Source organism: Monodelphis domestica, chromosome 3 (assembly GCF_027887165.1).
Source record: "Monodelphis domestica isolate mMonDom1 chromosome 3, mMonDom1.pri, whole genome shotgun sequence".
Taxonomy (NCBI): domain Eukaryota; kingdom Metazoa; phylum Chordata; class Mammalia; order Didelphimorphia; family Didelphidae; genus Monodelphis; species Monodelphis domestica.
In genome coordinates, this window is record NC_077229.1 from 15,920,038 (window position 1) to 15,944,102 (window position 24,065).

The 24,065-nt window shown below is 45.3% G+C and overlaps 1 protein-coding gene across 2 annotated transcripts in view; it reads right to left on the bottom strand.

Annotated features, from left to right (window-relative positions):
* The window catches only part of TANGO2 (transport and golgi organization 2 homolog), a 147,691-nt gene that overhangs the window by 97,815 nt on the left and 25,811 nt on the right, over window positions 1-24,065 (bottom strand). The window contains exon 1 of one of the 2 annotated variants that reach the window (XM_056821398.1): window positions 219-334. The exons of the other annotated variant lie outside the window; for it this stretch is intronic. The gene's annotated coding sequence lies outside the window, so the exon portion shown is untranslated. Of the gene's footprint in view, window positions 1-218; window positions 335-24,065 lie in introns of those variants that run through there. 2 annotated transcript variants of the gene reach the window in all.

The window sequence follows — 24,065 nt, forward strand, 5'->3', positions numbered from 1 at the left end:
GACAAGACAGGCCTAGGAGCCCCAGGAGGGACAGAATCCCTCAGACTGCCAGTCCTGGATCCAGCCCGCCATAGTCAGACCCATCCAGGGAGGCCAGCCAGCACCAAGAAAAGCCAACAGACAGGAAAGCCAGCCTAGCGGAGGCAGCAAGATGTCCTGAGGGAGAGACGAGGCACCACGTGCCAAGGAAGACCCCTGATCGCCATCTCCCCTCATACCTGGATGGAGACAGCCCAAGACTTTCAGCCCAAGAGCCTTGGGAACAGTCATGCTGCCAGCCCAGCGCCCTCAGCCATCATTCTGAGAAACAATCTCCATGGAGATACAACCTGGCAACGGTTTGTGCAGGCCCAGAACAGAATGTCCTTGCCACCCGAGACCTTGTCTCTGTCAGATGGTTCATCACTAGAAACTGGGAAGATTTTATCACTGGAAATAACATCTTTGAAGAGGAAACACCATCTGCTTTGTCACTGGATCTTAAGGACCATGAGACCTTTCCATCGGCTTGCAGCTAAAACCTTCTCTATGTGTTGACTCCTCTGTTAGAATACGAGCTTGTGGGGACAGTCTTACATTTCTACTGGTAGCCCCAGTGATTATGGTGGCTGGCACATTGTAAGCACTTCAAGTGCTTTGTTCATCTATTCATCCGTCCATCCATCCATCCGTCCATCTGCCCGTCCATCCACCCGTCCATCCGCCCGTCCATCCACCCGTCCATCCACCCACCCATCCATCCATCCATCCATCCATCCATCCATCCATCCATCCACCCACCCATCCATCCATCCATCCATCCATCCATCCATCCGCCCGTCCATCCGCCCATCCATCCATCCATCCATCCACTCCTTTAGGATATGGTAACTGCCATCAATCTTACAGATAGTAATGTTTCTTTAAAAAGTAGCACTTTTTCCTCATAAAGATTTGGAACCCCATGGGCGACCAACCTCTCTTCTTTGGAGGATGCAAGAAGGCAAAGGAAGCTGTACAGGATCTAAGTTGAGGCCCAACCCTCTCTGGAGCCACTCTGGGAATTGACAGAAACAGGATCCCAAACACTTCAACTAGCTGGTCCAGAGACCAGAAACTAACAAGATGAAACTTAAAAAAGGTAAATGAAAATTCCTAAGCTTGGGTTCAAAAAATCAATGTCCCAAATACAGGATTGGGGACATAGAATTAGACAATGGTTTCATATGAAAAAGATCCAAGGGTTTGGGTAGATTGCAAATTCAACATGTCAACTGTGTGATGGAACAGGCTAAAGGCTCATGTAAGTAGAATCCAATGTGTAGAGTGACTTAAGGGATTCGTTCCACTATACTCCACACTAGTGAGACTGAGCAGCACATTTCCAAGGGACGTTGATAATCAGGGACACCTCCATTAGAGCATGTTCAGAAGGCTGAGAAAACTGAATAGGGGCATGAGAGCTATTTTCAAATTTCTTAAAGACTGTTATGTAGAAGGGGTCTTGTTCTGTCTGGTCCCAGAGAACAGAGGTAGGACTAGTGGGAGGCATTTACTTCTTAACAATTAGAGCTCTTCAAAAATGGAATACAGTACCTCAGGGAGTAGTGAGTTCACCGTCCCTGGAGAACTTCAAGTGAAGGCTGGATGGCTATGTCATTAACATTACATTCCTGCTTGTGTTAGAGGTTTGCTCAGTCAGCATTGCCTTTCAAGATAAGGCAAAAAAGAACTGAAAGATGGGGTAGTGGTGATGGGACAGGGGACAGCCCCACCCCAGCCCAGCTCCTGCCTAGCTCAGTTCCAGCTCCTCCGTCTCCCTCTCCCTTTAAGCTCTGCTTTTCTTATACCCAAGCGCCGGCCTAGGCAAAAGAAGGACATCAGTGTTCAAGGGAAAGGTCGGGAGCTGGGAATAACAGCACTGACAACTCCTGGAAAGGACAGGGACCTTCTCTCTTCCCTACCTGGTCCCAGCGGGAGCAGGCCTTGCAGAGTTCTGGCCCTCTCTAGGCCCAACTCTGACACCTGCCAGAGATAACTCAGATCCCTACTCAGCTCAAAGCCTTGAGCCCACCCTCCCTTCCTCAAGGCTCCTGGACAAGGACCACCTGCCCTGCTGCTGCTCCCCAAGATCTGCCACGAAGCTGAGCATTCCTGGATGTCTGCAGCCCCTACTGAGCGTGGGAACTCCCAGAGAGCAGAGGCTGCCTCACTTTCCTATCTTAGCGCAGTTCTTGGCACAGAAATTTTCCTGTTGTATTTCCTGCTATACCTACATCAAGTGGGCCTAAAATCTAGAAAATGCCACAGGGCAATCTGTTGAAGATCCAGAAGCCTCTGTGAGGGGCAGTCCCAGGTGGGAAGGAACCCCAAGACTTAGAGCTAGAAGGGGCCTTAAAGATCGTCCAGTCTACACCAGCCCACTCACTTTGCTGGCCCAGCACCTTGCAGAGCGCCCGCCGCCTCTGGTTCTCCCCGCGTGAGGGTTTCCTGGCTCAGCTGGGCCACTGCTCCCGCTTCCATATGCCCAGATGCCCGGATTGCTTCTCTGCGGGTAGCTCAAAGCTAACCCCAGAGAGGCTTGGCTGGTGCTCCTGAAGGGCAGGGCCCCTAGACCCCCCTGCATTCCTCTCCTTCGTGCTGTCTCAGGCATTACAGGAAGAAGTGGTGCCTGACTTTGTGGTAAGGAATGACAGCAGAACCTGATGCCTGCAGAGAAGCCTGCGAAGGATGCTCTCTCCCCTTTCTGGCTCCCTTTTGTGTGCTGTCTCCCTCATCAGAATACAGCCGTCTGGAAGGCAGGCAGAGATGGTCTTCCTTTCTTCTGGTACCCTGGAAGCACTTCACCAGGGCTTGCTCAGGAACTACTGATGGGTGGGAGGCTATGCTTGGGCAATTTCTCTTCATCCTGGAGCTCGTGGCTCTGCCTCGCTGGCGGGTGCCTGGCACGCCAGCACCGTGACGCAGCCTGCTGAGGGGCGCCAGGAACAGAGGGGCTGCAGGGAACCAGACAGCCTTAATTACCCTCGAACCCTTCCCTTACTTGGCAGTGTTCGAGGAGGCCCCAAAGAACTCTCTTCACTGTCTTAATTAAATCATACTCTTGCTGCTCCAAAACAGGAAGACGGTTCTTTACCATGTTTCATAAGCTAAAGGAGCAATTACCTTTCAACAAGAGATTTCAGAGTGCTTAAAAGGAATCTAACTGGAGAGTCCTGGAGCCAGGCCCGCCAGCCTCTCTAGAGACACCGGCTCCGGAACGCCACCCATCGCCTGCTGGGACTCTGGGGCAACACTAATGAGGACACCAAGATTCCTGGGTGACTTGGGGCTTAGAAATCATCTTCCTTCTGCCATCCTCAGAGGGTGGATCATGTAATCATCCTTATTCCCCTTTTATAGATGGGAAAAGCAGGACACACACGGTAGGACCAGAACTCAAGCCATCTGACTTGCACTTCAGTGATCTCTTTATCCCAGGAAGTCAGGGAAGGAAGAAACACTTTCCATTCAAACCAATTCCTTTTTTAAAAAAATTAAACCCTCACCTTCCCTTTTGGAATCAATACTGTGTATTGGCTCCAAGGCAGAAGAGCAGTAAGGGCTAGGCAAAGGGGGTCAAGTGACTTGCCCAGGGTCACACAGCTAGGAAGTGGCTGAGGCCAGATTTGAACCTAGGACCTCCCATCTCCAGGCCTAGTTTTCAATCTACTGAGCCACCCAGCTGCCCCCCAAACCAATTCCTTTCAATCTCACTTTTTTTTCCTCTCCTTCAAGCTCTCCCCAGGTTTGGCCCATATGCTCTCTTGGTTCCTTTCTTCCACTTGGGTTTCTTTTCTACCCAGATTGCCAATAGAAAGGGGACAAGCTTCTACTTCTTCCCAGTTTTATGCCCACCTCTCCTCTTTAGGTTTCCTAAGGATTTAGCTGGCAGTAAGAAGCACTGTGTCAGGTGCCGGGCTTGGAGGTAGAGGAGCTGAGTTCCAGTTCTGCTTCTGACAAATCTTGGCAAAGGTGCTGATCTGCATTGGCAAAGACATTTCCTCCATTTGGAGTTCCTCATATGCCCAAGCCACAACCTTCTTGTTTTATTTTCATCATTATTTTTAAATTTTTATTTTTGTTATCATGCAAAACATGCTTCTATATTGATCATTGTTGTAAAAGAATACTCACATAAAAGCAAAACCCCCAAATCGAACCGGAAATAAATGAAAAGGACAGATAATATGCTTGGATCCACATCCATCTGACTTCAACAGTTCTGCTCTGGAGATAGATAGCATTCCCTGTCATAAGTCCTTCAAAACTGTCCCAGATCAAGCTACCACTTCACACCTACCAGATGGGCTAACATGACAGTAAAGGAAAATGATGAATGTTGGAGGGAATGTAGGAAAATTGGGACATCAGTGCATTGTTGGTGGAGTTGAGAATTGATTCAACCATTCGGGAGGGCAATTTGGAACTGTGCCCAAAGGGCTAAAAAACAATGCATGCCCTTTGACCCAGTAATACCACTACTAGGTCTGGATCTCAAAGAGATAAAAACAAAACAAAACTGGGCAAGGACCTGTTTGTACAAAAATATTTATAGCTGCTTGCTGGAGGCCATCATATCCTCACTAGCTGACAAGGTCATAGTCTGGGGAAATGGGGTCTGCAAGGCAGCCCCCAGAGAATGAGGCCCCCACTGATCCCCCTCTATGATTTCTCTCTCTTTAACTTCCCTCAATAATGGATGATTATTGCCTTCCCTCCAGCACAAAATAAATAATATAAGAGCAAAGACTTATAGAATAAACACATATCCCACTTTAATCCCCCTAGGTTATTACCCCCCAAAGACTGCATTTACAGAATTAAAGTCCAAAAATTATTGCTCCCCTCCTTTCCTTTTCCACAGTCATATTCACTCCCATTACAAACCAGGCAAGCCAAGAACATCAATCACCTTCAAGACATACTCCACTGAATTCTGTTTATGGACAGAAACCAGGCAACATTGCCAGGTGCTTTAAAGTAACACAAGAAAAATAGAACTTGTATATTAAGGAAAACCCCAAATCTGGTCTGTCATTAAATTGCCCTCTAACCTTGTACCTAGCCACAAAATGTTTTGTTACCCATTTCCTAAGTAATTGTGATTGACTGTGAAAGCTGACCAAAAGAAACAATGATTCTCCTAGGTCAGGGAGAACCAACCTCTAGATCACCCTGTCTAAGTCATTCTTCTATAGCAACAATGTTTCATTGACTATCTCCTTAGGCTATGGTCTTGTTGTTAAGTTCCATAGAAACAGATATGTAGAAAATTGTGTGCCAAAGAAGTATGTACTTGAAACCCCATATAATAAACGAACCTCCGTGCTATGGCAGAACATTGTGTGATGCCTCGGCACATGGACCCGAGTACACAGTGCTTCTCATCTCCATTACTTGACCACATCTAGATGGAGCGAGCCCTCACCCTCAGGGAGACCACTGGATGGCTCCCAAAGGCTGCTCTCTTTGTGGTGCAAAGAATTAGAAACTAAAGGGAGGTTCCTCGATTGAGGAATGGCTGAACAAATTGTAGTTCATGATGGTGATGGAATACTACTGTGCTGTAAAGAATGATGAACGGGAGGATTTCAGAAAAAGCTGGGAAGACCTCCATGAACTGATGCAGAGTGAAATAAGCAGAACCAGAACATTATACACAGTAACTGCAATACTGTGGAGTGATCAGCTGTGACAGACTTAGCTACTAACAGCAATACAATGATTCAGGACATCTCTGAGGGACTTAAGACAAAGATGCTATCCACATGCAGAGAAAGAACTGTGGGAGAAGGAATGCAGAGGAAAACATGTGATTGATCACTTGTTTACTTGGGCATATGTTTGGGGGTTTTGATTTATAAGATTATTCTCTTACAAAAATGAATGATATGGAAATAGGTTTTGCATGATACTGCATGTATAACCCAGAAAAAAAAGAATTGTCCCAGATCATTGCATTAAGAGTTAAGAGTAGGGGGCAGCTGGGTGGCTCAGTGGATTGAGAGTCAGACCTAGAGATGGGAGGTCCTAGGTTCAAATCTGGCCTCAGCCACTTCCTAGCTGTGTGACCCTGGGCAAGTCACTTGACCCCCATTGCCTAGCCCTTACCACTCTTCTGCCTTGGAGCCAATACACAGTATTGACTCCAAGGCGGAAGGTAAGGGTTTAAAAAAAAAAAAGAGTTAAGAGTAGCCAAGTTTTCACAGCTGATCATTGCACAATATTGCTTGTGTATAACGTTCTCCCAGTTCTGCTTATTTTGCTCTACATCAGTTCATGCAAATCTTTCTGGCTTTTCCTGAAATCATCTTATCATTTCTTATAGCCCAACAGTATTTCATCACCAACATGTGCCATAATTAATTCAGTCATTCCCCAATTGATGGACATCCCCTCAGTTTCTATTTGCTCCCCCTTCTTACGTCTCTGCCATCTGGCTTCTGGTTTCAAATGGAATTGCTCTCTCCAAGACACCACTGACCTTTGGCTGCCAAATCCAGTGGTGTTTTCTCAGTTCTCCTCTTTGACCTCTCTGCAGATTTTGACTCTCTCAAGAATGTAATGCATTCCTCTTCGGATACTTTCTTCTCACTGCCTCCTGATTACCCTTCTGTCTATCTGATCATTCCTCCTACGTACCCTTTCTTGGCTCTTCAGCCACATCGTTCTCTTTAACCATGGGTATCCCCCAAGGCTCTGTCTTGGGCCCCTTCTTTCTTCCCTACCTATTCTCTCATTAGGGCCCATGGACTTGTTGATCATCTTTATGCAAACCATTTTCAGATTTATCTGTCTAGCCCTAACTTCAAGTCTTCCATCTTCAACTGCCACTCGGATATCTTGAAGTGAACATCCAGTAGCCACCCCAACTTGGCCTGCCCAAATCCTTCCCCTTTACTCTCAAGAGTACCACGATCCTCCTAGTTACCCAGGCTCCCAAACTTGGGGTCATCTTTGACTCCGCTCTCTCTCTCCCCGAAGCCCCAACTCCACTGTTTCACCAGCTGCCAAGTCCTATTGTTTCTACCCTCCTAACTTGGCTTGCATAGGCCCCCTTCTTTCATTAGACACTGCCACCACCCTGGTGCAGAGCCTCATCACCTCCCTCCTAGCCTATTACAAGAGCTGCTGGGCAGGGGGTCTGCCTGCCTCAAGTCCTTCTCATTCTCCTCAGCTACCAAAGAGCCTTTCCTAAAGTGCAGGCCAGACCATGGAAACCCTCATCTCTACAATGAATCAACTCCAGGGGCTCCCTATCCCCTCCAGGAAGAAATATAAACTCCTCTGACTTCTGAAGCCCCTCATAAGCCCCCACTTCCTGCCTTTCTTGTCCTCTTATGCTTTTTATTCCCCTCCAGGTACTTTGTAATCAAGTGCCACCAACAGTCATCTCCTGACTCAGTATTATTTCTTTCTGTTTTTGTTTTTGTTTTAATTCCTTATCTTCCATCTTGGAATCAATACTAAGTTTCAATTCCAAGGCAGAAGATCAGAAAAGGCTAAGTAATGGAGGTTAAATGAATTGCCCAGGGTCACTCAGCTAGGAAGTGTCTGAGGCCAGATTGGAACACAGGTAAGTATAGTTCAAATAGCTATCATCCCTGCTTGGAATTCTCTCCTTCCTCAACTCTACCTTGATTGCTTAGGTCTCAGCCAAAATCCTTCCTCTGCAGAATGACTTTCCCAGTCTTCTGGGATTTCATCTCCAATTTATGCTGTGTATTTGGTTTGTGGGCAATAGGGGGCACTATAGTGCATAGAGGGCTGGACCTGAAGTCAAGAAGACTTGTCTTCCCGAGTTCAAATCCAGCCTCAGACACTTACTAACTGTGTAACCCTGGGCAAGTCACCTCTAGTTTTACACTGTTGTTGTCTCTTTGTTTTTGAAGAGGACCAGTGACATCGGGGGTGATGTCTCCTTGGGCAAGAATTGAATTGAAATGAGGCAGTTACACAAAGTCATCAGCCTCCCTCTCTCTTCCAGAGTCACCCAAGTCCAGTGGTGAGACAAGTCAGGATGCCCGGAGAATTCTGGGGATGCAGCAGGTGACCTTGGTGTCCTTCATGTCTAACCAAGGGCTAGTGCTCTGCAGTGCCTCTTTAGCTGCTTCATGGACATTCTCCTCTGCCAATTCCAATGGAAGAGTGTCCACATGCCTGGGGTAGGCTGTCCCCCTCCCCCCACATCAGTTACCCTGCACCTGGTCTGTCCCACTAATGATGTGTGCTAGCAACTCCTGATACTCATCATGTTTCCAGGCATGACTGTGCCCAACTACAGCATTTGAGGCCTTCCGACAAGGAATCTGCTATGTTTATGACTAATATTTTAGCTTCCCAGAAAGCCCACCACTCTCAATCAAATGTCATTAGCCCATATCTGTTTCAAATTGTATTTTTCTTTAATGTGCCTGTCCTGCTGCTCTCCTTCAGTTCACCATAAAACAGCCCCAGTAACTTCCTGTAGCCAAACTGCTCCGTCCCAAATCTGAGCTAGTATTTTGTGAAGATTGGATTTAGCTATCTCCTGATTGTAACGATGAAGATACTTAGCTCTTCCTTGACAGTGAAGATTGTAATCCCCTGTCTATTTTTAGATTTTAATCCCCAAAGTGTGAACACAGTATTTAAAGTAGATCTACCCATTTTAACTACAAAAAGGTGTTAACTAACTACAAAAGGTGTTAACTAACATACCAAAGGTGTGAACACCCATTTCATACATTGAATAGGCAGTCCTGGAGAGGAGTGTCTGCTGTGATTGGTAGATATAAAATTTAGGGGAGGTGACACAAGAGAAAAAAGATCTTTAAATAGAGGAAACAGAGGCACACAGGGGAATCAATGAATCAAGATTCAGTCTCTTGGACTTGGACTGGAAGACAAATTACTCAGAGGTGGAGGGAAAAAACTGACACGAGGAGAGACTGGAAGACAGACACTCAGACCTGGAGTAAAGACACTTGGCTGTGGACCTGGACCCCTGGAGGAGCTCATGCAGGAGACCTCAGAATATTTTCCTTTTAGATGGTCATCGAGGTGAGTGAAAGGCTGACTTAGTTTCCTTTCCTTTCTGGAGTTGTGAACCTCCAAGAAAGGTCCATTGTCTTGAGACTCCTTTCCCCTGGCTGGGTCTTAGAATTTCTACCTGGCTCTGAGGAAGCCATAGCGCGCGCTCTCTCTCTCTCTCTCTCTCTCTCTCTCTCTCTCTCTCTCTCTCTCTCTCTCTCTCTCTCTCTCTCTCCCCCCTCTATTGTAAAATAAACTACCATAATTCTATTTACTTGAGTAATTCATTTTGGGATTTAGAAATTAAATCCCTGGCAACCACCAATTTATTCAAGTTCAACCATATATAAATCTAACAATCTGAAAGTCTGAAATGATCTCCAGATACTCTACAAGGAGGGTGCTGGGAAGCTGCCCCAGAGCTAATGCCTCATTGATGAAGTTGCTTTGATGGGGAAGAGGGAAAGATGGCAGGGCTTGTCTTGGGCAGAGTTACTTTCTTAAAAATGCACGGGGTTAATATAGAGAATCCAAGCTCTGCTTCCTGTATGTTAATAATGAAAAGCCATTTGTTTGGGGAAAGTAAAGCACTGCTCTGACCCACATTCATCTAGGGATCTATCGTGTTCCAAGGGCTTCACGGATGGCACCCCATTTTATCCTCAGAACCATCCACTGTGGCTGGGTGTGGACCATAGCATACCAATACTGTCCACAGGGTTTTCTTGGAAGGCACTGGAGAATGCCACACAAAGCAATAGCAATATTATACAATGCCCAACTGTGAAAGACTTGGCCATTCTCAGCAATACGGTGATCCAGGGCAGGTCTGATGGTCTTGGGACAAAGAAAGCTCTCCACCTTCAGAGAGAACTGATAAGTTCTGAATGCAGATCAATTGAAGCAGACCACTTTCCACTTTATTTTATTCGTGTATGTTTTTATTACAGGGTTTTGGTTTTATGAGTCTCCTCTCACGACTAACTAATATGGAAATAGGTTTTGCATGATCATACACATATAACCCGAAACAATATAACCCGAAACAAATTGCTTACCACATCTCAGAAAGGGGGAAAGAAGAAAGGGAGACAGTTTGGATCTTATCATTTCAGAAGACCTATTAAAATGTTATTGCATGTAATTGGGAAAATAAAATATTGAAGAAAAAGAGAAAAGACACTAGCATGGCTTGTTATTTCCTACTTCAGTGGATTAAGGCAAATTGAGGTTATGTGGTTTGTCCAGGGTCATTCATCTGGTGTCTGAGGCCAGATTTGAACTTGGTCTTCCTGACTCCACCCAGTGCTCTAGCTTATTAAGCCTCTTAGTTGCCTCCATTTTAGAGATTAGGAAATTGAGTCAGACTCAGGTTAAGTGAGTTGCCCAGGGTCACCCAGCTAAGGAATTATTTGAGGCTGGATTTGAACTCTTAATGATTCTGGATCCAGAGATCTAACCACGGTCTCACACAGCTGCCTCTATCCACACATTAAAATCAGTCAATATACCTTGAAAGCTATTAAAAACAAACTTCTGATCAGCAACATCAGTTGACGCATAAAACTGATGGAGAGAGACGTGTGTCCGCCCAGGGTGTTCACCAAAGGGTTGGAGGAGATCCAATCCAGAGAACAAGGTTGAAGGGGCTCCTTCTGTACAATGAGGGTCCCCAGATGCTGCTGATTGTGCTGGCTGATTTCACTGGGTCCTGCAACCTGGCAGAGCTTCCTGGATGAGACAGATCCTTGGTGATTCCTTAGGGTTTGGACTGATCACAGAAAGAGCAAGTGGAGGAAAGCTAGCTCCTGACAAGATCTAACTTTGGCAGCTGCTACAGGTCTGCTTGCCTCCAGGATCTCCCTTTCCAGTGCAGCCACTAAAGGGATTTTCCTCAAGTAACCATGTTACTTCCTCCTCAAGAAGCTTCAGTGGCTCCCTATCACCTCCAGGAGCAAATGCAAAATGCTGAGTTTGCATTCAAAGCCCTTTGTCACCTGCCCCCTTTCCACCTTTCCAGTCTTCTGGTCTCTTACAGCCTCCCAGTGATCCAGTGACACCGGACTCTGATGAGATACTCCATTTCTCCATTGCAGACATTCTCACTGGCCATCCCTCACTCTTAGAATGCTCTCCCAGCTCTGCCTCCATCTTCTGGCTTCCCTGACTCCCCTCAAGGCCCAGCAAAAATCTTACCTCCTGGTCCCCTTAATGCTCAAGCTATCGTCAGCTTAACCTGTCTACTGCTTGTTTGTCCAGAGCTGTCTGCTTGCTGTCGCCACCATTAGACTGGGAGCTCCCAAGGGCAGGCACCATCTCTTGCCCTTCTCTGTAGCTCCAGCAGTTAGCATGGTGCCTGGCACACAGAGGGGGCTTAAGAAGTGCTTGTTGGGGGGGGGGGGCGGAATCAAGATGGCAGCTTAGAAGGAGCAGAAGTTCAGACCTCTGAATACCCTTCCTAACCGATCACAAACTGAATGTTCCCAGGGGACTGAAAAAGAAACTTAACAACAAGACAGAGCCAAGGAACCCTTCTGCTGGACCTAATTCAAAAAGTATGCCCCCCAAAAAGCCGGAATCTGAGAACACTCAGGTTTATGGGAAGACAGAAGGAAGGTCCAAGGACCCATCTCCCCCTCCCACCCAGAGCACTGAGACTCCAGCTGCAGCAAGAACTTCTGGGCAGGCAAAGGTGCTGGTCTGGAGGGCGTACCTTGCAAGCAGGGCAGTGCCAAGTTTAAAGCATCCAGCACAGATGGCAGGGAAGGAGCTAGAGAGGGAGCATAGACTGGCAGCCTGGCCAGAGCTGTGGAGATCCTCCATATTTGCTCCAGCCTTCCAGGAAGTTTTGAACTCAGAGCACACCCAGCCCAACTAAACTGAACTTAATCTCATCAAAAGTCTCCAGAACTCAGGGAAGCCCAGGCTCCACACCCATCCTCATTGACTGCTGGACTTTAATCCAATCAAAAGCCTCCAGAGGACAGGGAAGCTCAAACCCCAACAAACCTCCACCAGAGACTACACCAAGAGATTTCCTGTTAAAGCTCCAAGAGGGGAAACTGACAGAAGCCCCCAAAACCAAAAAAAATGAGAGGAGCAAGAGCACAGACAAATACAGGGAGTAAAGAAGGGGTGAATTTGAGCAAACAACAGAAAAAGAAAGAAACTACAAGAGACAGCTTCTACTCAGCAAACAGAACAGAGGGGGAGAGATCAGCAAACGATGAATCAGAAATTCCAGCGAATTGGATACAGGCCGTGGAAGAACTCAAAACACAATTAAGAGAGGTGGAAGACAATTGGGAAAAGAACTTAAAAATAAGTCATCTGGAAACAGAGGCACTTGAACTAAAACGAGAAAACAGTGTCTTGAAAGCCAAAATCAACCATCTGGAAAATGAGGCAAAGGAGATGAAAGACAAGGTAAAGAGGATGAAAGATGACCTTCAAAGAAAATCAGACCAGAAGGAAAAGGTTGACCAAAAAGCTAGGGATGAAATCCAGTCTTTAAGAACCAGAATACAACAACTAGAATTAAATGACCTCACAAGGCAGCAGGACACTATAAAACAAAATGAAAAGAATGAAAAAAATTGAGGAAAATATGAAGCATCTCATTCACAAAACAGACGATTTAGAAAATCATTTGAGAAGAGACAATTTAAGAATCATTGGCCTACCAGAAGACCATGACAAAAGAAAAAGCCTGGACATAATATTACAGGAAATTATTCAGGAAAACTGCCCCAATATCCTAGAACAAGAGGGGAAAGTGAAGATTGAAAGAATCCACAGATCACCTCCTGTATTTAATCCCCAACTGACAACACCCAGTAATGTTATAGCCAAATTAGAAAACTATCAGACCAAATAAAAGATATTACAAGCTGCCAAGAAGAAGCCATTCAGATACCAGGGAAACACAGTGAGGATAATGCAGGATCTGGCAGCATCCACACTGAAGGACTGAAAGGCATGGAATATAATATTCCAGAAAGCAAGGGAACTAGGTCTACAACCAAGAATCAAATACCCATCAAAACTGACTATATTCTTACAGGGGAAAGTATGGTCATTCAACACAATAGAAGAATTCCAAGCATTCATAAAGAAAAGACCAGACCTGAACAGAAAATTTGATGTCCAAGCACAGAACTCAAGAGAATCATCAAAAGGTAATTTAAAAAGAGGGGAAAAAGAAAACAAAACAACAACAAAATTTTTTTAAGAGACTCAATAAGTTAAAATTATATGTATCCCTATAAGAAAAGAGGTCATGGGTAACTCTTAATAACTGTTGCTATCATCTGGGCAACTAGAAGAATTACACTTAGAGAGGACAGTGACAAACTGTATAAGATGAAAGAACAAGGTATAAATAGGTATATAGATATATGCATGCATAAATACACACACACACACACACACAACCAGAGCTAAAAAAAAAAGAGGTTAATACTAAAAGAAATGGGAAAAGAAACAAATGGGGGTAAATTTATATGTCACAAAGAAGCTCATGGTGGGAGGGGGGAGAACATCGATACACTGGAAGGATAAAGAGGTTGGAGATAGGAAATACTCAACTCTTATGTGCTTTGAAACTGACCCAAAGAGGGAAGAACAATCCAATCCATTGGGGAAGAGAATAGATTTGCGCCCTATAGGGGAGTAGAAGGGTAAAAAACAGACTGGTGGGGAGGGAAGCAGTACAAGGGAGGGAGAGGGTGGGGGCAATTTTAAAAAGACTACAGGGGAAAATAAGGGGGGGGAATAAGAAGGGAGGGGGTAGAAAGGGAAGTAAAATAAGGGTGGGAACTAGGGGGACTGATTATAAACAAACATTGGTATAGAAGGAAATAGTGAAAGAAGAAAAGGCAGGACCAGGAGTAGAAATCAAAATGCTGGGAAATACGCAGCTACTAATCATAACTCTGAATGTGAATGGAATGAATTCACCCATAAAATGCAAGCGAATAGCAGAGTGGATTAGAATCCAAAACCCTACCATATGCTGTCTGTAAGAAACACACATGAGGAAGTTAGATACGCATAGGGTAAAAGTAAGAGGATGGAGCCAAATCTATTGGGCATCAACTGATAAAAAGAAGGCAGGAGTCACAATCACGATATCTGACAAAGCCAAAGTAAAAATAAATCTAGTTAAAAGAGATAGGGAAGGTAATTGCATCCTAATAAAAGGCAGTATAGACAATGAGGAAATATCTGTACTCAATATGTATGCACCAAATGGCATAGCATCCAAATTTCTAAAGGAGAAACTAGAGGAGCTCAAAGATGAAATAGACAGAAAAACGATACTAGTGGGAGATCTGAACCTTCCTCTATCCGAACTAGATAAATCAAACCAAGAAGTGCTTGTTTACTGACACACATATGTGTATATGCACACATCCCATAGATGTAAATCTGATATGAAGAATCCCAAAGACCATGGGCCAGGGGGCAGCAAGAACATCTCATAGCACACTGGCTGGGTGCCTCCCCCTTCCATGGATGAGTGGCACAAGATGGGCAGACGTGGATGAGCTACGATTTGCCTCACTGGTAGGAACTCTCAGATGAATGAGATTATGATCCACCTGGGAACCGAGGGAATGTGCTCTGTCCATCTTGGGCCCCTGAATGTCTATTGAACTGAAATGGACCAGAACCTGGATCAGTGGTGGTCCAGAACTTGCACTATATTTGTTATCCATTACGAGATTAGGCCAAGAGGTAGTTGACTAAACTCCGATCCAAATACTAGCTAATTAACCTTGGAATCTCGAGAGTGAAGCCTTTCTTTCTGCCTTCTGATGGAAGAGGAAAGGTGGAGGAAATACAATTATTAAGTGCTTCCTCTAGGCCACGTGCATCCAGCGCTAATTGCTTTACAAGCTTATCTCATTTGATCCTCGCAAGAACCCTCTGAGGTAGGTACGATGTTCACTTGCAGTAAGAATGCTTGAATTTGCAGAATGTTAAACTGGAAAGGAACCTAGGGATCCGGTAACCTGACCCCTTCACTTTACAGATGAAGAAGGAAGGCCAAGACACAAAATGACCTCACCCAGGTCCTACATAAGCAGCAGATGCTAGATTGGGATGTGGATCCTCTGGGCCCTGAAGGACTGGAGCCAAGATTTAAAGCCAGTTCTCGGGCTCCTTCTAGGACCAATTAGAAATGAGATTTCTTTTTGAGGCTGAAGGGGGCATTGCCAAATGGAACCTGCTCTAGAGTTCAGATGAGAAGTTTCGTGCCCAGGTGTGGGTCTCTGTGGGAAGTTTGGACTCCATCATATTGGGTGGGCAGGTGGTGGTGTCTTCATTCCTTCACCAAACACCTTGTCATCACGGCCTGGGGGACCTGATCGTATCCTTGGCTCGTTTCAGAGAAGTAAAGGGGGATTGTCTCCGACGAGACAGTGTGGAAGAGTTTGAGAAAGGGGCTGGGGGCTGCTTGAGAGCTTGACTAGAATTCCTATGGAATGGGGGAGACAGAGAAGAAAGGAAGCCACTGGAAGTCATTACAGGAAGGTCCCATTTCTACATGATGCTATTTTAATAGAAATGCCAGTTTTGGCAAATGAAAGTGAGTTGTAAAGAAGATTTGAAGGATGCTCAGGAGCCGTTTATATGCTCTTTTGTTGAGGTTTTGTGTATCCTAATTCATTAATAAAGGGGAAGAGGAGGAATACTGGCTTATTTTATCTGCCATCATTATTCAAGTAGACTAGACTATTTTCCCAATACAGCATGGTGGGAAGAAGCAATGCCTTCCTGTCATGAAAGCAAGAGAAGGGGAGTCAGAAGACCCGTATTCTAGTCCTGGCTCTCCTCTTACTTAGCCACATGACCTTGGATAGTCACTTTTTCTGACTGGGACTCAGTTCCTTCCTCTGTCAAACAAGAGGGTCAAAAGAAACCATCTCGAAGGTCTCTTTTTAGTTCTATCTTTCAAGGATTCTGTGATCGTCATTCTTTGAGTATCTCCAGAAAACACATTTATAAGGAATGACTTTGTTTCCATATGGTCCAAAAGAAAGAGCTCTGGACTTGGGGCCATGAGACCCGAGTTCAAATCTCAAGCTTGCTCACTTACCTGAGGCAACCCCTTCCTCCCTCCAGACCTCCCTCAGATTTCTCACCTGTAAAAGGAGGAAGTTGCCTAAATGAGCTCTGAGGCTGTTTCCAGCTGAAAATGCCAAGATCCTCTACTGTAACAGCAGGATCTTATTTACTGCAAGGAAACCCGACCCAAGCAAGTTGTTGGCCTTGAGGTGTTTATGTAAGCAAAGCAAACCATTGCTCCACCTGATGAAAAACCCTTTAAACTTGGACGAGTAGAGTTTACAGATACATTTTATAATGAGCAGAGCAGCGCAGAAAATCACAGGCTTCCCAGTTTGTTCCAAACAAAGCTGCTGTCGATCTCAGCAGTCTCGTAGACACCATTGGGAGATGCTTTCGATGTGAATGTGCAATTCTCCCACGATCAATATGGGTCTGCATGATCTGGTGTAGAGGGGGGAGCAGAGGGTGTGTGGTCAGATCTGGGACTGAACCTCTCCTCTGTCCGCCATTTACTACTTGTGTGGGTGTAGCCAAGTGACTGAGCCTCAGTTTCCTCATCTTTAAAAATTAAAAGGTGGACTGGAGAATCTTGTAGATGACCTGCCAATTCTAGAATCTTAGAGGGGATTGATTGTATGATATGCAACGTTCACATTAAAAAGATGCATGAGGAGAGCTGGGCGACTCAGTGAATAGAGAACTAGGCTTAGAGACTGGAGGTTCTGGGTTCAAATTTGGTCTTAGATACTTCCTAGATGTGCGATCCTGGGTAAGTCACTTCACCCCCATAGCCCTTTCTGCTTTTCTGTTTTGTAGCCAATATACACTTATTGATTCTAATACGGAAGAAAAGGGTTTAAAAAAAAAAGAATACACAAGTATACTGCATTCAATTAAAACATAGTCCCATGCAAAAACTCATTTTGGAACAAAATTAAATCTTCTTATATGCCAATACCTTAGAAATTGAATTATTTTATGAATGTGGGCATTCCCCTCACTACACCAGATTGCAACCCTCCCATATCTCAAAAGTTGCCATCATTGGGCAGCCAGCTGTTTGGCGACAAGTCTCCACACTTGTCTTGGCTGACCCGTGAGGGAAGACACACAAGTTCACTGCTGGACCTCTACTAAAAGTCCTTCCAGCTTGGTGGATCTGCCCCAACTTGCACTCTACTGACCTGGCCGCTGGAGACTCTGGGGGAAAAGGAAGCCTTGGAGGAGGCCTTTGGTCCAGAATCCTATCTAGAAAGTCTGACAAAGAACAGACTTTGAAACAGTAGATTTCTATGTTAGCACGTTTGTGTCTGAAAAGAACAGGGCTTTCTGCATGGCTTCCATCTGACCCTCTAATTTCTTTAAATTAAAAACATGTCTGTCTATTTTTATAACAATCACCAGATCTGGTTTCCAGGATAGTTAAAGAGTCGAGGGCTTCAGAAATTTGCCCTTTCAGACCATTCCCTTCTGAGGTTTAAAGGGTGGTTCCCTCCCCCCCCCCAAGTGTATTCAACTTAATTAAACAAAGTTTCATCAGGTCTAGGGTTAGGGATTCACCACGTGAAAGGTACTGCTGGCATCCAACACCAGGGAAAAAGCAGATGAGCAAATTGGTCTGGTAAATGTTGTTCTGTGCAAAGAATGGTGCTCCAGATCACTGTGGGAAGCAGAGGGCTAGTGCCAGATCTGCCAAAGGAGCCACCTTCTGTGAAGATGAAATTTAACTCTCCCCTGATTGTGAAAATGAAAATAATTAACTCTCCCCTGATTGTGAAGATTAAATTGTAACCCCTGCCCATTTTTAGATTTAATCACCAAAGGTGTAAATACCCTACTTAAAAGTTGAGTGGGGAGATCTGCCCATTTTTAGATTTAATCACCAAAAGTGTAAACACCCCATTCACACTTGAGTGGGGGAGGTCTGTGACCCATGTGTGCAATAGTGGGTGATGAGTCAGAATTAAACTGACTGCCCCAGGCAGTCCTAAAGCAAAGCTTCAACTGTGATTGGTAGATGTAAAAGTAGGGGAAGACACAGAAAGCGACACAAAAGAGTCTTTAAAAGGGAGTTACACTTCCTGAGGGCAATTCTACATGGAGTTATGAGTTCGAGTTGAGACTGGAGAAGAATCTGCTGACTGAACCCGAGACCCTGTTCCTGGTGAGGCTTTCTTAAATCTCTTCCTTTGGACTGACACATGATGAGTGAAAAGAGCTGTCTCCTTTTCTGGATTTTCTGAAAAAATACTAGCCTCAGGAGAGACCTACCTCTTGAGAGAGACATCCCCAGGTCCTCAACTACAAGGGCCAAGGCCTCTCTGGTTAAGGAGTAAACTCTAAATTAATTAGTGCTTAGGCTAGATATCTTACCCTATCCTCTCTCTGATTTACTACTTCATTCTTTCTATATTTTGTAAATAAGTTATAAATAAATCTCTTTGGAATAAATTAAGTTCCTGGCAACCTTATATTTAAATATAATCCAGTCCAGATTTTTATATAATTAATCCTCCCCCCCCCCCACTTATACTTCCCAGAGGCAGAGGACCATGTGAGACTGTAAAGGAGGAGCTCTAAAAACTAGAGTTGGAAAACCACTGAGGTCACCTATGCAATCTCCCTCCTCCTCCCCATTTATTTTAGAGGAAGAAACTGAGGCTCATCAAACACTCCATTAAAATCAACATTCTTCTTTCAAACATTTTCTGGGGAAGTGGCAATTGTCCATTTTCTTAAAGAAAGAATGACAGACCAAAGACAATTCAATACATTCAAGTTGATAAACATTATGTTCAAGGCCCTGGGAAGGGACTTTAGAGATCATTTACCACATTCCCTCCAACATTTATCATTTTCCTTTACTGTTATATTGGCCAATCTTTTAGATAAGAGGCTCAGAGCTGTTTTAATTTGCATTTCTCTAATCAAGGGGTTGAGAACATTTTTTCATTTCACTTTGATTTCATCTGAAAACTATTCATATGCTTTGGCCATTTATCAACTGGGGAATGACTTGGATTCTTATAAATTTGTTCTTTATAGTTCTTTATATATTTGAAAAATGAAAATATAGGAGAAATTTGTCATAAAATTTTTTTCTCCCAGTTTGTTGCTTCACTTCTAATTTTGGTTGCATTGGTTTTTGTTTGTACAAAACTTTTTTTAATTTAATATAATCAAAATTATTCATTTTACATCTTATAATTTCCCTATTTCTTGTTTGGTCATAAATTCTTCCCTTTTCCATAGCTCCAACAGGTAAACTATTCTCTGTTCCCCTAATCAACTTAGAATATCACTCTTTAGAATAATGAACTGGAGGGATTCCATGTGAACTGGAATGACCTCCAGGAAGTGTGAGGAGTGAGAGGAACAGAACCAGGAGAACATTGTACACAGAGACGGTTATACTGTGGCACAATCGAATGTAATGGACTTCTCTACTAGCAGCAATGCAATGAGCCAGGACAATTCTGAGGGTCTTATGAGAAAGAACACTATCCACATTCAGAGGAAGAACTGTGGGAGCAGAAACACAGAAGAAAAACAACTGCTTGATCACTTGGGTCAAGGGGGATATAGACTCTTAGGTGATCATCCTGGTGCAAACATCAATAATATGGAAATAGGTCTTGATCAATGACACACGTAAAACCCAGTGGAATTGCACGTTGGCTATGAGAGAGAGGTGGGAGGAGGGGAAAGAAAGAACATGATTCTTGTAACCATGGAAAAATACTCTAATTAATTAAATAAATTAAAAAAAAGAATATCACTCTTTATGTTTAAATCATATACCCATTTTAACTTTATTTTGGTATACCTTAGAGATCATTTAATCCAACACTTTTGTCTTTACAGAGGATAAAATTGATACTCAGAGATGTTAAATGACTTGACCAAGGTCATACAGCTAACAGAATGGAAAGCCAAGACTCAAGTGCAGCCCCCTGCCTACTCCCTAACTCCAAGTCCAGGATTCTTTCTGTTGGGCAATGAGAATATTTCTTGAAATGAATTAAAATGTGCACTTGTATGTCATCAAGGTCAGAATCCATCAGTTGGAACCATTCACAAAGAAGAGGGCAGATGGGAGAACAGGGAAAGAGAAGGGTACACCTTTCTGGCCAGCTGGTTCTTCGAATATTCCCCCCTCTCTCCTCTTCTCCATTATCACTTGATTCACAAATTGTTAACCAAGTACCTGCCTGTGTGCAAGGCCAACGCTAAACCCCAGGGAGACGAAGATGAAATAAGACTCGGGCCCTGCCTACCCTTTCCTCTCCTGAGCCAGGCTAAAATTAGTTTAATCAATTATATATTCAAACTTAGTATTCAAGGCATAGCGTGCAATTGTAATAGACTGAACTTTTATCTTGAAGACATTCTGGGAGTTACGGCTTTTGGAATTTTATATGCAAAATAAAATATGCAAATGTAAAGGCCTCTGACACCCTCATTTTTAACAGGACAGCAGCCCTGAAAAGAATTTCCCCCATATACCCTGCCCAACTATAAAAGAAGATTTCTGCTGGCCAAGAGTTGGTAGAAACCAGACACAGCCAGAAATTCCCACTGGCCAAGGCTTAGCGGGTATCTTTGGGGCAGCAGGGCAGTGAAATGGATGGCGTGCCCTGCCCAGAGTCAAGAAGTTTCACCTTCCTAAATTCAAATCCAGACTCAGACACGTATTAGCTGGGTGACCCTGGGCAAGTCACTTGACCCTGCCTTCCTCAGTTTCCTCATCTGTCAAATGAGCTGGAGAAGGAAATGGCAAACCACTCTGGTTTCTGTGCCAAGAAAACCCCAAATGGGGGTCACCAAGAGTTGGACGTGTCTAAAAATGATGAACGACAATGAAAGCATCTTCTGTTTACTAAAACACTTCCTCTTCTTGATAACTGGCAGTGACCTAAGGGAGGAAGCTCTTCCTAGTCACGAAGCTGACATAAAAGACTCCAGATTAAGATGAAGAACGTCCAACAACACCGTCGATGCCCCCCAGATCACTCAAACCACGCTTTCAAGCTTTTGAGGGGTGGCGTTGAGTTGGCTTCTGTTGAGTTGTGACCACCATGTTGGCGTTTATCCTGGCCAGACAGGAATGGAAAAGGTTAAAGGAATCCTCTCTCTGCCTCTGACGCTTACCCCCTCAGCCAGCTCCAAGTGGATGGGCTCAAGGCCAGAGAGCTGAAGTACTTGGCTGGTACCGTCCCGCTGCATTAAGGCCTTCTGCTACCCATGCTCGGTGAGAGAAAGAGCACGAGGCTGGAAGAGAGAGGCCGTGGGCTCAAATCTGGGCTGAGCATGTATGACCTTGGGCAAGTGACTGAACCTTGGGGGACCTCCGTTTCCTCATCTGGACTCGATGGGCTAGAGGGTCTCCTCTATGTCTTCCTTTCCTTTTTAATATGTCAACTTTTGCCCTCCGTCTTCGCCTCAACACTAAGTTTTGGTCCTGAGACAGAAGAGTAGCCAGGGCTAAGAGACTGGCATTGAGTGACTTGCCCAGGATCACTTGGCTAAGAAGTGGCTGAGGTCAGATTTGAACCCAGGTCCTCCCAATGCCAGGCCTGGTTCTCTATCCATTGAGCTACCTCGCTGCCCCTCCTCTAGTTCTAGGCGTGTGAGTCCAATAAAAAAGGTTCCAGAAATGGCAAAGTCGAAAGAGGACTGGATGGGGATTCAGACAATGCTGGCTCCGGTATGGTTCTGCTCTCTGGTAGCCATCTCAGATAGGGCAATCAGCTTTTCTCTTATGTGAAATAAGGAGAGCCGGACGGCACGATTCCCGAGGTCGCGGCCAGCTCTGAACCTTCATCCCTCCCTCTGATGAGTCCACGCTAGCTAGCGTCCCAGGAGCCCTCAGGAAAGCACAAAGAAGCCTCGGAACTGGGCCCTGCTGCTGACGAGGAGAACCACCCATTGGATTTCTCAGGCAGCTCCATCAGGCGCATACAAGGCCATGGCTGAGGGACTGATCGGCTTCTTTTCCCAGAGAAGAGCCATTCTTCGGACTCTCTCACCTGGAAGCTTCTCGCTTGCTTTTGAAAACAAGCATGACGACCGCACAGCCTGGAAGCTGTTTTTACTGCAGCTTCCCATAGTGGGCAGAGACAAAGCGAGATGGCTCCACGAGGGGAGGAGAGGCCCGGGAGTTCAGGAAAGGCTAACCTGAGCAGCTCCATGCTGTTGTCTCCTGACCTCAGAATCCCGGCTCTCCACCCATCCGGAGAGTGCCGGAGGAGAAAGGAACCCGCTGAGGCAGCAGAAGCGCTGACACCCAAAGGCTCGGCAGGCCTCGGTTTTCTCTTTCTATCCATGATGAGTCAATGCGGCCCAGTGGGAAGTCACCAGACTCTGAGTCTGAGCCCTTGGACAGGAAAAGAACTGTGGACTTCTCTAGGCCTCCAGCTTCCATCCGATGCGAGAGGTTCTAATTCTACCACAGCCTCAGTCACTTCTGATGGCTGGTGAGGCCCACACAGCCACCAAGCACAGGGGCTTTCTCCCAGGGCTGGGCTCACCAGGCAGAGAGAGGCTCATGGCCAGGGTTTAGCTGAAATAACCCAGGAAGACCCTCTACTAAGGCAGGGAAGGACTGTTCTCTGGGTTAGATGAATAAGATTTCAGCTGCCTCCACTAAGACACCAAGCATGTATTCAAGTCATTACACATGGAGGAAGCACCTACTACGTGCCAGGCTCCGTGCTAAGGTGACATGTCGTTCTCAAGGAGCTCACAGTTTAATGAAAGCGCTACCCACATCCTGAACACGGGCTGCCTGCCTGCATAATGATCCTTTATTGACTATGATAATTAACAACAATGAATACTAGTACTCTGTTCAGCGCAGCGTATTACTATGACTCATCCACAAAGAGCTGCTCCAAGATGAGCGGGAGGAGGTGCAGCCTAACCAATGGCCCGGAAAGGGAGGGGGATGCTAGTGTGCCTGTGCTGAGCTGCAAACGCTAGGCTCACTAGCAGAGCCATTTGGACAACCAGACCAGGTGGCCCCCATTTGGCTTTTGCAGAAATTTTGCTGAACCGAGGCAGAAACTTTAGTTGGACAGAAACATCTTTCCTTCCCAACGTAGCTCAGTGCTAGCTGAGCAGCGGCCTAGTGAGAGACGTGAACAACGATCACGGGAGGGGTTCTGTTGGGGAGATCTCTCGGGAGCACTTGGCCCAGTCTCACCAGACAAATTCCCATTGGCTTAATCCAGACTTAGAGAGGGATTCCGGTTAGACTTGAGTTCAAGTCTCAGCTTGGACACTCCCTGGCTTAGTGTCTAACCCGGACAATCCCTTAACCTTATGAGGTTTGCAGATGACACAAGTCTGGGAAGGGAGAGAATCAACGTATTCAAGGACTCAGAAAGTCCTTTCCATTAGAAGGATGTCGAATCTAATCAGGTAACATCTATTAGGGACAAATGTACAAAATTCAGAAACCGTACAAGTAGAGGCTGGGAGGTCAATGGCAGCTCATGTGAAAAAGACACTTCTTAGCTTTCTGACCACGGCGAGTCACTTAACCTCACCGCATAGTCCTTGCTTTTCTTTTTTTTCTTCAACCCTCACCTTCCATCTTAGAAAACTGTCTATTGGTTCTAAGGCAGAGGAGTGGTCAGGGCTAGGCAATGGGGGTTAAGGGACTTGTCCAGAGTCAGCCACTTAGGAAGTGTCTGAGGCCAGATTTGAACCCAGGACCTCCCATTTCCAGGCCTGGCACGCCACCTAGCTATCCCTCAAACTTCTTTGTTGCCAGTGACAGCATCACCATCCTTCTAGGCACCCAAGTTGGTCACCTCTGAGTCATATCATAAAAACAGCTCACATTCACACACATTACAATCAGATGAGATTTCGGGGGGCTTCACCCTCCAGAGCCAGTCAATGAGCACGTCTTGCTGATGGTCCTTCTACCGAGTCTTGCACCCACAGCC